The sequence below is a fragment of the Rhinolophus hipposideros genome, assembly GCF_964194185.1.
Source record: "Rhinolophus hipposideros genome assembly, chromosome: 24".
In the NCBI taxonomy this organism is placed as follows: Eukaryota; Metazoa; Chordata; class Mammalia; order Chiroptera; family Rhinolophidae; genus Rhinolophus; species Rhinolophus hipposideros.
The window spans coordinates 26,779,073-26,795,051 of NC_138070.1; the positions used below are offsets into that span (position 1 = coordinate 26,779,073).

General features: G+C 39.3%; 1 long non-coding RNA gene across 1 annotated transcript in view; it reads left to right on the forward strand.

The window, feature by feature from the left end:
• The window catches only part of LOC308492596, a 144,363-nt gene that overhangs the window by 12,509 nt on the left and 115,875 nt on the right, over positions 1-15,979 (forward strand). Inside the window, exon 2 of the long non-coding RNA XR_013992535.1 lies at positions 6,402-6,548. This is a non-coding gene — a long non-coding RNA (uncharacterized lncRNA). The remainder of the gene's footprint in view (positions 1-6,401; positions 6,549-15,979) is intronic.

A 15,979-nucleotide genomic window follows, 5' to 3' on the forward strand; every position in this document is an offset into this window, starting at 1 on the left:
CTCAGCCTAGATTGCTTTTCTTCTCCCTCTTTGTCATTTGAATTCTTAATCATTCCTTGAGCTCAGCTCCGACAGTAATTGCCCAGTAGTCCATGGCCTGAGTTGGATGAGTAGAGACTCTTGAGACTATGTCCACGATAGCCCTCAGCATTCTGTGTTATACAGGGTGGTTTGTGAGCAGAAGTGTGAATAGGCACTGCCACTACGACTCTTGAGAAGATGAACCTGTGCTATTTATCTTTGTGTGCCCATGGTTTAGCATAGTGCTATACGCATAGTAAGTTCTCAAAATTGGTTTTTCAACAAATGAGTGACACGAAGCACAGTGGAAAAAGTGGCTACCACTGATCGAGATATCTTCACGGGGGGCTTTAGAGAACATATGCTAAGGCTGGTCTCTGAGAAGAGAGGATTTCAGCCAGCAGAGGTGAGAGAAGGTTATTCCTGGAAGAGTGGAAACTATGCAGAAGGGCCATAGCTTACACTCTGCACAATCTTTGAACAAGTTTTAGAGTCTGGTGTTAGGTTAATGCATTAAGAGTTTCTCTTGGCTGACCAAATCAATCCTGATTCTTCAGTCAAACCTCACCCAGAAAACCTCAATTGCAATTCATGAAAGCTTCGTGAAGGTTTGATAGCTTGGGGTACTTCAAATGCTATTACCGAAGCAGCATGCTTTGCCCTGCTTTCTTGGCAAAACCTTACTCCTCAGATGGTGCCAGAGTCCTGTTTTAGTTTCTGTTTCCCTTCATCACGACTCTTAGACTTTCTATCTAACAAATAAAGCTCTCTCTCGTCAATGTTTTTTTTTTTCTTTCTCCCAATTGTATCTAAAATTATTAGATGGGTGAAAATAGCTGACTATTCACTGCAGATTTAGAATTGATCCTGAAGAAAGAAAGCTGATTATTGACTGCCTTAAAAAAAAAAATTACAGCAGGGTTAGCAGGGTTGTTGACTTTACTCACTCACTTTAGGGATTTGGCTGTTTTGAAATCTGGAATTTCAAGAGTCCTTCTGAAGCATTTGTGTATAGGAGTCAGTCTTGCTAGGTTGTGATGTGGTTTCAGAAGCTGAGCAGTGACAGGCTTTGATAATTGCAAATAATGGCTTTGGAAGTGTCTATAGAGACTAATGCAAAAGGCCGAAATGCTACCAAGATAACTCAACACATGTAAATATCCATCGGATGTTCTAGAATGCAATTTTTTTTCCAGTCAGTTTGCAGTTTTAGTTCCTGAATGGTCTAGAAAATTGCTTCTATTCTTAAATTCACAATAGCCAAAGTCATGGAAAAATAATTTTACTAACAATTTAATTTGAGACTAACTACAGATTTAGATGATAGCTATGGAAGTTTAACTTTTCTTCCTTTAAAACATTAAGTCACTGACACAATGTAGCATTTTAAATACCATTGGATACATGGCCAATGCAAAAAGAGAAGAAATAAAAATATTCAAATGCAGGGAAATGGACAGTTTTCTTGTTTCTCCTTTGTGAATGCCCCTTCTTTTCTTTGCAGAAGATTTTCACTCTCTTATGTAGAATGCCTTTTTATTGATTTATATTCATTTTTGCCTTTTAGATCTAGCATATTCATTCAGGCACAAAAATACATTGCAGGCCTATACTGAATATGGAGGACCCAGAGATTCGATCATTCATTAATTAATTCATTTATTCATTTTATGAAGTTTTATTGTTCACCTACCCTGTACAAGGTATGGTTCCTGCTAACAGAGAGATTATAGCATATAAAGGACAGGGAATAAAAGCCAATAATACCAATTGGGAGATTCAAGTACTGTGACAGGAATATTATTTTTTCAGAGTGACTCCTAAGAGAGTGTGTGATTGCCTCTAACCCTGTTTTGGAGAGTCCAATGAGTGTCAAGAGGGGCTTTTATAGGAGACACCTACAAATTGCCCCAACCTGCTAAGAAATGCAACATAGATATGACTGACCAACTGCATATTATTTGGAATATACTAGCTTTCCCTTACTGCTTTTTATTCCTATGTTACAGCTAAGGAAATACAAGTAGTTAACTCTTTCATTCATTCTAATTTATTTGTTACATGATATATAATTTAGATCGAAAATACCTCCCAGGTAGGGTCTTTTTTTTTTTTTTTTGAGGTTCCGTAGGGCCACTAAGTTCTGGGCCTCAAAGAAATTACTCTTTGTCACTACTTTTTCAGTTCAACTGCAACCACTTTTCCACAATGAGGAGGCAAATGGAGACACTTTTTTAACACCTGAGACCAAAACTAGGGTAGAGCATATGTGCAAATATATACTTAATAAATGTTCATTGCTGTAGCCTGAGAACAATAAATGTTCTGTCGTGTGGGACGGCCTGCGGGGTCTCTGCTCCTGCTCCCCACATAAGAACGCAGGACGTGGTGAGGCCAAAAAGGAACACCCACGGAGCCATAGGTAGGGGAGTCACACCACTATGGTCTCACTGGAGGCTGGGTTCACACGACGTGCGACCTGCTGTCTGCTTTGCTGCCAACTGACCGACTCTTGACTCCCCAACGTAGCCGCGGCAGTTATATTAGTGGCCAATGGCTCAATGGTTACAGATGACAGCCAACTAGCTACAGCTGATGGCTATCTATTACCTGAGCCAGCACCTTTCCACTTGAGACCGAGAGCCTGGAAACTGCTCTCTGGGACTCTGTCCCCACAGTTCTTTTATTAAATACATATTTGCACATATACTCTACTGTAGTTTTGATCTCAGTTGTCTAAAAAAGTGTCTCCATTTGCCTCCTCATTGTGGAAAAGTGGTTGCAGGTGAACTGAATAAGGAATGACAGCTGCTTTCTGGTAACCAGTCTTTCTGTCTCTAGGAGTACATTTTCCCCTGATGATTGGAGAAAGAGTAGCAACATTATCTAGTTCATTGGTGCTTATCCTCTCTCCCCAAGGGGAAAGTAAAATACATTATGCATATACACAAAATTGTGCATACACTTTCATAGTGTTGAGATACTCTCCTTTCTGTCCCTATTCCAGTACTGTATGGGCCCTGCTGATATAATGGAAAGAAAATGTGTATTCGGAGTCAAGAAATGAGGGTTCAAGTCTCATCTTTGTCATTAACCAGGTGGTTGTTATTAGGTGTCACATAATAATAGCTTTGTACTCAGTTTCCTTTTCTCTACAAATTGAGTAATAATAGGTTCTCCATCTCTAGAGTTGTTAGTAGATTAAACTGAGATAAAGTATGAGAGGACATATTGAGGAATAAAAAGCACTAAATGTGTATAATATTATTAAATATCTCAATAATAATAAAAATGAGGAATGAGTTATGATATTACTACAAAGTAGTTTGTTTAAAAAGAGGGCAGTCTGGTTGGAAATTTTCCCAGAAGAGCCACAGAAAATATGTTAGGATAATATAATAAAATTGACCCTAATTTCAATTAATGAAATCACTAAGCTTTTAAGAAATCTGAAATGGAATCTGACTGACTTATTTCAACCATTACTGAATTATAAAAATGTATGCTCTTCATGTGCTCCAAGAGGCACATTCATCAGAGTTCCAAGAAGTCAAGTTCTTTACATGTTTTTTTTTAAAATAGCATAGATTTAACATGTCTGTTCAGAAACATTCTAGCAGAGAATGCCAAAACAGAGATTCACCAAACTGCTTTACAGATTTCTGTTTCCTTCTAATGTTTAACATTGAATTGCTGCGGGAGATTGACAGATTTGGGGACTTAGTGGATAGCTTTGATCACCTGAGATTGCTTGACAGTCACCCCAACAGGTAGTTCGTCCCAGAGAGATTGGTAAGCAGTCTGTACCCAGCAGCCTACAGGGGAAAAAAACAAAACAAAACAAAAAAAACAGAAATTTTAAAACAAAGGTGATTTGCATATTTGCTCTTAAAAATATTCTCTATCAGTCAGTCATGTGTCATTTGCAAAATCTCCGAACCAGAACAGTGGACATAGCATTTTCTTCTTTTTTTTTTTGTTTTTAACTCCTTCCCATCTTCTCCTTACCCTCCTCCTGTTTAAGCTGAGCTTTGATCTACGATCTATGATAAACCTCCTTGAGCGCTTGGTCATATACTTGACCTAGAGGGAAAGAGAATAACTCAAATTGAAGGAGAAACCAGGACACCCAGGAATCCTTCTGGGCAAGAGAAATCTAATTGTATGTCATTTCTAAATTCTGACTCATTGCTGTAGCCTGAGAACAACAACAACAAAAATCAATAGGCAGATATAGTGAGTTGAGAGATAAATAGCACAAATAAGGAGGCAGACATGCAAAAAAATAAGTCCAGTGATGTGAAACCTTTCTCTATAAACAGCTGCTCAAAGCTGGTTGGGCATGGAAGCCCAGCTGTCAGCTAGCTAGGAGGTCAGCAGTAGGAGCAAAGAGATAACTGGATACAGTAGCGAAAGGGATTGGCTTGGTCATCCATACAAATGTCTACTCCCCATTGGCATTTCAGAGAATAGATACCCAGAGACCCAACCCCAGTCTGTATATGCCATCCATCCACCTGTAATGAGGTCTATGAATCACGTTTCTCCTAAAAGACAGCCCGATCTATCACTGTATTTGACAGTTGTCAATCACAGCAGCCACAGGAGCCCACATTTGGCATTATTCTTCTAATATTCATCAAATCCAAGGCAACAACTCTCCATGAAAGTACAGATGCAGATGGCAACCACTCACTTGTATTAGAGTCCCATACTATTTGTTTTCCATTATTGCTCTGGTGAAGCTTTCCATTAAAAGACATGAGAGTGGACTATTTTTAACCCTGAGAATTGACACTGCATGCTAAGAGGTAATGAGCTTGGCTCCAACTGCAGCCTTTCTCCATGAAACCGATGGTTATATCACTCCTCATTCTACACAGGAGGCAGAGCTGCAATTCTTCCCCTCATGTGTGAGCTACCCTTTCGACTACAGTGTATAATGGGAAAACGGAAAACCCTCTGGGTGCTGACGCTGCCAAGAAATTGAAAATGGATCAAATACTGTTACCTTGTCAAGAAGATTTTTTTAAATTTATGTAGAATATTAATATCCTTTTTTTTCCTTAGTGCATTTCCTCTAGCAGAATCCCAAAGTATTTTATGAGCTGTGTGCTGCATATGGGGAAATCACTTTGCCCGGCCATGACATGCAACCGTATCTAGAAAGTTGTATGGAAGAAGACAAGTAGAGCCCAGATGAAGTGATGAAATATCCCCAAAGTGGCATGTCATAGGCAGATGCTCCTAAAATGGCTCTTGGCCCGAGGTTTCGTTTACATTTTCCATATGCTAGCTGTAGTTTTAAAATACTTTATTCTGATGCCCACGGTGGATTCTGTTTTTTTGTTTTGTTTTTTTTTCCTAGGGACTGTAGGCTTCCCTTCAATTTTTATGCACCTTTTCAAAATCTTCCTATTTATGTGGGGCTTAGTGACAGACATAGGGCAGATGCATTATCAAGATGTGGTCAGCTTTGGTGAAAAGACTTTTTTTTTTTTTTCCCCTTGGAAAGGCACAACAATCCTATGAGGTAGAGATACTAGGTATATTATCCTTGTGTGGGGACAGAGTCCCAGAGAGCAGTTTCCATGCTCTCTGCCTCATGTGGAAAGGTGCTGGCTCTGGTGGTGGTTGGCCATCAGCTGTGGCCAGTTGGCCAACTAGCCACTGATAAAACTGCTGTGGCTACGTTGGTTGGTTGGTTGGTTGGTTGGTTGGTTGGTTGGTTGGTTGGTAGGCAGAGAAGCAGACGGCGGACTGTATCTAGCAAGTGGGGTTGGTTGGCAGGCAGAGATTGTGGATCTTGTGGATCCTACTTCGTGTGTCTTGCCCAGCCCCCAGCGAGACTGGGGTGCAGGAAGATCCCCTGTTGGGGTATGGTGGGTGTTTGCTTCTGTGTCTGGTGGGGTATGGCTGGGGTATGGTGGATGTTTGCTTCTGTGTCTGGTGGGGTATGGCTGGGGTATGGTGGATGTTTGCTTTTGTGTCTCCACCAGCCGCCATCGGGAATATAGTCTAGTAGTATGACTCCCCTATCTATGGCTCTATTGTTTTCCTTTTTGGCCGCACCATATCCTGTGTTCTTGTGCAGGGAGCAGGAGCTGAATCCCTGCATTACACTCATCCTTTCTGGAAATCCACCCTCTCTAACTGCTCAATATGGAGACTGCCCTAAGATCCTTAGCCACTGATCTAAGGCAGCCCCGACTCATGCGCAATATTCTTTGCAACTGGCCAGGTCCTCAGGTACTTTCTTTCACCTGCAGGATTCTCCTTGCCTCCCAGTTAATTGTCTTCTTGGTTACTGAGTCCTTTTTTCAGTTCTTTGTTCTGTTGTTCAACATATCAAGCTATTTCTTTCCTTTTGCACATTTCAGGTTCGCACCATATACTAAAATAGCTGTTTCCCCAGAGCGGACAAGATGTGACATTATGTTTGCAGTCAAGCAGAGTTCAAGAGTCTACATGATGAAGACAGACCACAAAGGTTATGTTTCACCTCTCTGATTGACACTCTGCCACAGGTGAGGATAGCAGCACAAGGTGTAGTGCTTAATTCCTCAATACAGGACAAGGTAGTGGAAATCACAAGATGTTTTTTCAAAGTGTGGAGAAGTGACAGTCTGCCTTTGGGGGATTTATTTCTAAGGCGATATAGTAATCACCTTAATGGACAGACACACTAACATGTACGTAGCTCCAGAATTGCCCCCTGTTTCTAAGAAATGCTTCTTCTTCTACTTTAACCAGAAGGTGAAAACTGCCATATCCACTGGCTACTGTCTGGTGCAGGGATCCTTTTAGATTTATGTAATTGCTCTGATATCTGATACACACTTGACCAATCACAGCCATTCTCTAGGATTTTGAACATATGAATACACAGAAAAGTGTATTTATCAGCCATGAGTGAAGTGTGTGTGTGTATGTGTGGGTGTGTGTATGTGTGTGTATGTGGACTCTGAGTAGACCTGGCAGCTATTGATGAGCACCAGACTATAAGTTCAACAGAGCTGAGACCTTAATTTTATTTCTCTGAATGTATTCCCAGTGCCTAGCACAATGCCTGGCATATTGTTGCGAGAGTACATGAAGCACTGACTGTTTCCTGCCATGTGGAAAAAACTAGCATGAAAGGATGAGGTTGAAATGTAGAGAGAAGAATAGAGATAGAGAAGTGTATTAGAGAAGGTCTCTTCAGTGTTTGAGTTCCTACATCAATTTCCCTAGATTTCTATCTTTGATGCTGCCCTCTCAGGGTTAAGAGAGCCAATAATGTCTTCTTTTTATCTAAGCTGCTTTGAATTTGGTTTCTATCACTTTTGCAACCAAAATTGTCCTCGAGTACATGCCTATATACTCCCACATGCAATTTAATTTCAATCCAAATACTTTCTGTTTATCTATTTAGCTACCTAGCTACCCATCTATTTACTCATTGTGGAATATGGTAGAAGTGTTTTTCATGGGGGATTGGTGTTAATGGATTGGAGTGAACGTCAACATGACCTTGAAGTCAGGTTTATGAGGAACTGAAGGGAGAGGATTTAGCCAATACATAAGGAGCCTATAAAACTATGTGTGAGACAAGAGAGAACTCTCTTGGTCAAAGTTGAGAGTGAAGACAGAGGAGTGGTAGGAGAAAAGACCTAAATGGTGGAATGCAACCAGGGGGTCAGAGCAAAACTTCATTTAAAATCAAGCTTTCATACTGCTAGGTTTGCTTCTCTCATTTCATTTCTTGTCGCTGTTTCTGTCAATGGCATGAAGGGTCTCTTAATAGGACAAGATGTCTTCAAGAAAATATCTGACACGAGGAATCAAATGCATGTTCCAAAGTATTCCCTGGTGCCTGATGCCTCCTGACAGATTTGTGTCCATTATCCGGTTAGAGCTTTCCATTCTTCTAGTGAGAGATTAAATCCAAGGAATGGTTTCTGGATCAAATGATCTGTCCTAATTGCTCTGTCTCTGGTCTTGAAAATTAAACCACATTTTATAGATTGGGGCTGAGCAGAGAGTATCTAGACTGTTCTGTGACCCACAGATGCTCTTGATAGCTGTGAACCCTGCCTCCTCTAACTGATTAATACCACTGAATGTTTCTCTCATTAATATTCCAGAAGGGTAATGGGAGGATACAATGCTACAAAGTTGCTCTTAGAATGTGCATACCTTACAAGCTAAGTGCCATTGTGAGATGTGTGTGTGTGTGCACGTGTGCACACGTGCGCATGTATGTCTTTTATCCAGTTCTAAAGACATTATCCAAGTGTCAGTGTCCTTACCAAAGAATTCAAAATGCTAAGCAATTTAAATCTCTATCATATGGGGCATATGATGGAAACAGAAAAAGGAAAATTAAGTGAGAAAGGGAGTGAGGAAGGAAGGGAGGGAGTGAGGAAGGAAGGGAGAAAGAGAAAGCATGCACCTGTCAAGTGCAACTTTTCTGTGATTGCTGGATCTTAATTGCTGCAATACTATACATTACAAATCATTTAGCTTAGAAAAGCTCCCCCCATCCATCACCTCTTAGGTAATTGCTATTTCATTATATTGAGTTTATAATGATCCATTTACGATCACGAATGAATGAGCTCCCACCACAGAAAGCTACAACAGAAGCTAATTCTTCTGGCTCCTCTTCCTGTCACTCAGCCTCAGGGAGGGGTTCCTTGTAGCACAGAGCTAACACAAAAGACCTGCAGAGCAAACATCAAATGCTAATTGGGGAAGGGAGCCAAGAGGAGAGAGTTATACAGAGAAAATGTTATGGCCAAGTAACTCAGATTGCCATCTTTTGGTTCTTTTAATGAAAGTGGTCTGGTTAACAAAATCATTTACATTTTTTCTGCTTGGGTCCATATATCTGTATAGCAGATATAGCTATCTCTCTCTCTCTCTGTCTCTCTGTCTCTCTCTATATGTACATATATATACATATATACGTATATACATATACACATGTATATGTATATACAGAGATGCCAAAAAATGTATACACATTTTAAGAAAGAAAAGAATTGTATTAAAATTGTAGTAATATATACTGATAACAAAAGATGAGTACAAGTCACATTTGACTTCTGCAATTACAAGAGGTGCTCAAAGTGGTTGCCATCAGTGTAATTTTAATACAGATTTTTCCTTTCTTAAAATGTGTATACATGTTTTTGGAACCCTCTGTATATCTCTGTATCTATATATCTGTATCTATATAACTATATCTATATATCTAAATCTACATCTATATATATATTTATATCTATACAGATGTTCACAATTATGGAGGCTAGTTCCCATGATCTGCTGTCTAGAAGCTGGATACCCAAGAAAGCCAGTGGGGTAATTCAATCTGAATCAAAATGACTGAGAATGAGTGATGCTTATGTGGTAAATCTCCGTCAGAGGGCAGGAAAAATGTGATAAGATGTCACAGCTCAGTAATAAGGCAGAAAAAAAGGGAGCACATTCCTTCTTCCTCTGCACATTCCTTCCTTTGGTTGTATTCAGGCAATCAAGAAACTGGATGATGTCCATCCACCTTAGGATGGGCTATCTGCTGCACTGATTCGAATGCCAATCTCATCGGACACACCCAGAGTACTGTTTAATCTGGGCACTCTGTGACCCAGTCAAGTTGACACACATGATTAATGATCACAAGTTGATTTCTTATTCTGAATGCCGGAGGGACAAGAAACAAGGATAAACAGCTCACCGTGAAACACTTCTAAAGAAAGACTTGAGAACTGTCTACACCTCAGAGGAGCTCCTTCCTGAGGTGTTTACTGTCCCATGGTTGGAAATCCTCATGCACAAATAGCCATATCATTATTTTTCTGAGGATGCTAATGGAATGCACTTGGTCATTGAATGGGGACTTTTCCTATAAGGACTTCAGATTCTCTCTAACTTTGGCATTCTATGAGGCTTTGGCAATACTTACCCCCATATCACCAGGTATGTTCTGAATTGCAGGTGACAACCAGTGAGTCACTTTTCTTTCTCAGCAACACTGTAAGCATTCTTTAATGAGGTAATGGGGAGTGGGTATTGATTATTAAATGCTCACACACTTGTATGGTTAAGGCAAATAAATGATTGAGTATATCCAGTGTTACACAGCAATTTCTAGCCTAAGAATGAGTGTGTTTTTAATAATCAATTGCTGTTTATTTGACACATGGCTGTCTGGGAAAATTTAAATGATGTATATTTAGAAACTTTGATATAAACCACTACCTTAGAAACATTGTCATTTATCAGGGACTAAGTTGTTGTTAATAACCTTCCCCAGGGGAATTGCAGACAAATGGTTATGTATTTAATGATATTGGGCCTTCAGTCAGACATGCTGGGGAATTTAATCTTGCGTTTCAGAAGAATAATAGGATGCTATGTGGTAGAACAGTGACAGGTGCTGCAAAAATAGTCTGCATTATTCTCTCAAAGTATTAGAACATTTGATTCAAAAGGAGCTCAGTTTTGCACTAGAAGAAGACTTTTAAAGATGAGGGGAGCACTCTCTCATGAAAAGAGCCATATCTTGTTCCAGCTGTAGGCAGCCTTGAAAATCATCTACTCCAATCATATAGTGGAACAACTTTATTTTACTGATGAGGAAACTGGGGCATAGATTGCTGAAGTGGAGTGGGGTGAGAATGTCCTGTTCAAGGTCTCAGAGTAAGAGATGAAGGAATTCAGGAGGAAATAACACCAAGACTCCCTCCTTCATGGAGTTTTTCAGTTCAGTTCCAGCAATGTCATACTCATAAATATATAATAGTGGCGAATCAGTGCCCCGTATATGATTAAGTGACTTATCGGTTGACACAATCGATAACAGCAGGGAACCCTGGTAGCTGGGGCAAGCATGGGACACCTCACTGAGGATGTAAGGACTTGAAGTGACTTCATATAAGAATAACATCTGCATTGTCAGTGATGAATTTCTGGGCATTATGGACACAGGAAACATTGGCACAAACTTGGAATAAGGGGAAGTACAGCATAGTTAGGAAATAGTGTACACTGCCCTGGGCAGGAGTGAGGGGGAGTACTGGTAGGAGGGGAAGGAAAGGAGATAGTTAGGAGTGGCTCTGGCTCTATGCACAATAGTGTCTGGGTGAAGAGGAAGAAAAGTTCTGCCGTTTAAGATTCTACAGTTATTTGAATTTTGCAGCTGTATCTGTATAGACAAAATAAGAGCCAATAACTACAAATCTTTTTAGTTTAGGACTTTCGTAATTTTATCGTCAATCAGGGCACTTTTTTGGGGGGTGGGGGGAGAAGGGTTAAATGAAATGTCACCATCTCTGTGAAGTCTTTTCCAAAATTTGTTATGCTTAAATAGTTTGTGTATGGCTAGCATATTAACTCAACATTTTCTCCAAGTTTTTCTTTTGTGTGTACCTCCCCTAAACGCAGTTTGTTATTTGGACGGATATCATATCTGAAAAGTCTTGATAACTCTTATATGTAGCACAATTTTCAGAAAATAATAAGTGTTCAAAATATATTAGGGTAATACATTCATAGAAAATAATGAGTATGAAAAATAATACAGTACTTTGTAGTTACCTAAATGCTTTGACATCAATCATCTCTTTTAATTCTCATAATTACCTTAAAAAAGAGCTCTAACTATTATTTATATTTTAAAGATGAGGAAACTTACTCAGAGAAGTTAATTCTTCAATACCATGCAACTAGGAAGTGACAGAGATAGGACGTCTTATGACTCCAAAGACTTATACTCTTTTCAGTACATCACGCTGAACAAAAGGAAAAAAGAAAAAGACCAAATTATCTTGGGTAATTGTCTTAAAATTTAAACTGACTTTGCTCATGCAGACCCAGCTATCATACTAGAATTCAACTAATAAACAAATTCATAATGACACCTGCTATCTATTCAGCTACCTAAGTTAAAACCATCAGTCATGCTTAAACCTATACCCCACTGGGGACAAAGCCTTGAGGTAAGTGGAACAAGTGAGTTATGAACAAAGTGTCCTGGACCACAGAAATGGGAACTATCAGTTCTGAGTGAAGGAACCTCAGAAATTCTCACTGAGAGAGCACGGTGTTTGAATAGGGTCTTGGAATATCAATAGGTAGGTACCTGGAATGCTAAAAAAGAGAAGAAAGATATTCCCAATTGGTTAGGATGATTTTACTCTAAAACTAAGAGAGTGTGAATATGTAAAAATGTCTGAAGACTTCCAAGAATCAGGGAATTGGAAGGAGCAATGGATAGTCGATAATGGGAGAGATGGGTGATCCTAGAAAGGGAGGGTGATCACAAGAGCTGCACATACCATGTCACGGAGTTTGGACTTACCACTGTAAGCAGGAGAGGTTTTGTGGTTTTTAAAGATGGAGAATGACTGGGCCAGATGTGCATTTCAGGATGATTGTTCTCCTGACTTGGTAATGTGAGGATTAGCCCCAACACGGGTAAATCTTGGAGAGGTCATTGCAATAGTCTACATCAGTGTTCCTCGATTTTTAATGTATATAAGAATTTTCTGGGAATATTGCTGAAATGAAGCTTCTGACTTAGGATGCCTGGATGGGGCCTGGTATTTTGCATTTCTAACAGGCTCTCAAGTTTTGAGTAGCAACAGACTAGGGGACAGATAAGAAGAGGCCATTCTAAAGTCATGGTGAGAAGAGTGGAAAGGAGGGTATGCCTCCAAGACATTCTTGAGGTCCCAGGAAAACCCAACCCAACCTCGCTTTTATTGCTCTGTTTGGTGTTCCCTGCTATCTCTTGTCCATAGATCCGCATCTGTACTGTTGAAGAGCTTCCTATGCCATGAGCTGGTTAAGCATTCATTTTTAAAATAGAAATTGATCATGTATATGTATTTCCTGGCTCTCATATGACATTAAAATTCCCTAAAGGTCACAGAGTATATCATAGTCTTCCTGCTGCACTCCAGTAAGCACATAGTACTTGGTACTAATAAACACTTAATAAATTTAGTGTGTTCCTGAAAAACTTCAGAACACTGGCTTGTTGTGAAAGGTAAATCATACGTTGGGCGCTGGGGAAGGCAAGGTGAAGCTCACAAGTTAAAGTGTATTTGTAGATAAACATTATGCTCAAGAATTCTTGTAAAGTATGAATAATTATTAAACTTATTTAATAGAGTGAGATGTTCATTAATAAATGTTCTCATCCTATAATCTTGCTTTAGAAAGGTAAACCTAACTTAAGCATTTTTGTATAAAAATATGCCTACCTATGTGCTTTCACAGCAAAACCTTGAATCCCCATTTGGGACTCATAATGAAAATCTAAGGATTCAAGAATTTAGTGACGGTAAGGTAACTTGTGGCCCTTTGAACGTGATGAAAGTCACATGGCAGGAATGGCAATAGGTGACACCTTTCTTCCTCAAGAGAATGAAAACAAATGAGTTCTAAATTTAAATGAGTTAATTCTGATTCTTTCAAACTGCTGAGATCTCTGCACTAGTAAGGACTGGACATGAACTTGGCTTATACCCTAGCAATAAAATATCCTGTTAGTGCTATAAGTCTGGAAATCAAAAGGCCACATGGACTCAGTAAAAGGTCATGGCTTTTAAAAGTAGGCAGATATGGGTTAAAACACGCCTGTCCCTTTCACATGCCAGAATTATTAAGTAATCATGGACAAGTTATGTAACTGTGCTGGGCTTCTGAACATTTATTGATAAAAACGATGAAAACCATCCTTGTGAGACTTACATGGCACCTTGCGTTATCATTGCTCAGATGTTCTTTCTTTTTTTCACTCAGTCCATTCAAGTTATGATTTTTTTTTAAGACTAAGGACTAGGATATGGGACAACCAAAAGCTCTGGGTGGTAAGAATGATATATTCTTATCTTGTCATAAACTAAATCATAGCTTCAGTTTAAAATTTGTCTCTGAATATATGAAATACCTTAGGATGTCAAAAGAAATGTGAACAATATAAAGTTAATACTGCGTTATTCTCTATGTTAGGGCAGAAGCAATGTTGCATTGTATCGTCTGCCACCTTTGGGTTGGCTGGATAAAAAGAAAATAATGTCTTCCTGGATGATTGGGTTCATGAGACAATACAGATCTGCCAGTCATTCCAGTGGGATCAACTTCCGTGTGAATTTTCTTAAAGCAAATCTTTTATTTCAACCTTTAACAGTTTCACTCCGTGGAACATGGTCTTTTCCATTTATATTTTAATTCTATATTCATCATTGGTTTGGTGTGTGTTTGAGTCACTTACCTCTGTGGGCCTGAATTAACCGAACACAGGATCCTGAATATTTTAATGAGTGAGGTGCTTATTTATGCAGTAAAGGATTCCTTATCAGAAATATTAGTAAATTTAAGAAAAATAAGGGCAAGATAATAAAGATTTTAACTAAACATACATATAAATAAAAGAACCTTGAGATATAATTGTCTATTCACTCGCTCTGTGTTCTGAGGATAGTTACAAGAACAATATTAGTAATCACTGGTATTTTGTGTTGTCTTACTATTTATACTACAAGTATTCTTCACTCCGTTAGCTAGTTTAATGAAATCTAAATCATCCTGTTGTTCAGAATGAATCCTGACTCTATCTTCTATACCTATAATATTCATTTATGTTTTATTTGGCCAAAGAATATTTATTGAGCATATAATATATGTCAGACACTCGACTAAACTCTAGGAATACAGTAATTGCCAAAACAGAAAAATATCTGTTCTCAGGTAACTTATCCTTTAGTGGAGGAAGACGGACAATAAACAAATAAATATATAGATGATGTGAACTGGAAGGAAAATAAAGAAGGAAAATAAAGCAGGATAAAAGGAAGAGTTTGACTGTGGGAAGGCATACAGTTAAAATTGCTGGTTAAGGAAAAGTTCTTCAATAGTTTTTTTTGTTTTTTTTTTCTTCATTAAAACTAAAAAGAAAGTGAAAGAGAGAAAATTCAAGGACATCTTTGAGAAGAGCTTTCTCAATGGAAGTGCAAGGTTCCCAGGTGGGAGTGGGGTTGGTTTCCTGAAGGAGAGCAAGGAGGCCATTGTGGATGGGGATAGTGGATGGAGATGAGCAAAGAGACAGGTGGGAAGCAGAGTACCGGGGTGAGGATTTTGGTACTTTTGTGAATGGTGTGGGAGGCCATGGCAGAGTTTCCAACATATGATGTACATAATTCACTTCTCTATTTTAAAGAGTCACTCTGATGGCTGTTGGAGAACAGACTTGACAAGGTGAAAAGTTGAAGCAAGGAAGTATGACCATATAATTTATTATCTAAACTAGGACACTTTTTGAGAGTGAAAATTGAAACTATTCATAATTATGCAAAATAGACATAACAAACATGATCTAGGGCAAACTGGGATCTATGTTTACCCTAAAGCAAAGAGAGCAGTTGGAGGCCACTGCAGATGTGATGGCAAAATAACATGTTTCCTGCTTGTGCCAGATTTTTGCAGTTGCCCTTCTGGGACCACGTTCCACTGTGTCCATCCTGCTCTCTGCCTCAGGAGCCTGAACTATAAAGAAATCTTTGATGGACTCTTATGTCTTATGGCTTCAAGGTAAATTCAGCCAAAGGGGAGCTATAGCTGGAGATGGAGGGAGGGAGCACTTACTCCTCTGGCTCCTTCCCCAAAGGTTTCCTCACACTAGCTGTTTCCCTCCAGAGAAGGTCACTCCACCCTTCAAAGCAACTTGCTTACATTGACTCTTTCTCCTTCCAGTTACAAGAAACATTTTCCTCCTTGGTCCCTTTATCCCCAGGGTTAGCACCAGCTGCCACTGATGGCCCAGGGTTCCTGTACCACCCCGTGGTTCCCTAACACCCCCACCTGCTCCTTTCTTGTTAGCCCTGTTGTAAATACACTTTCCTGGAATTATCCTAATTTGACTGTTCTGTTTGTTCCTTGGGGGAGATGCCTGGTATACTATCCA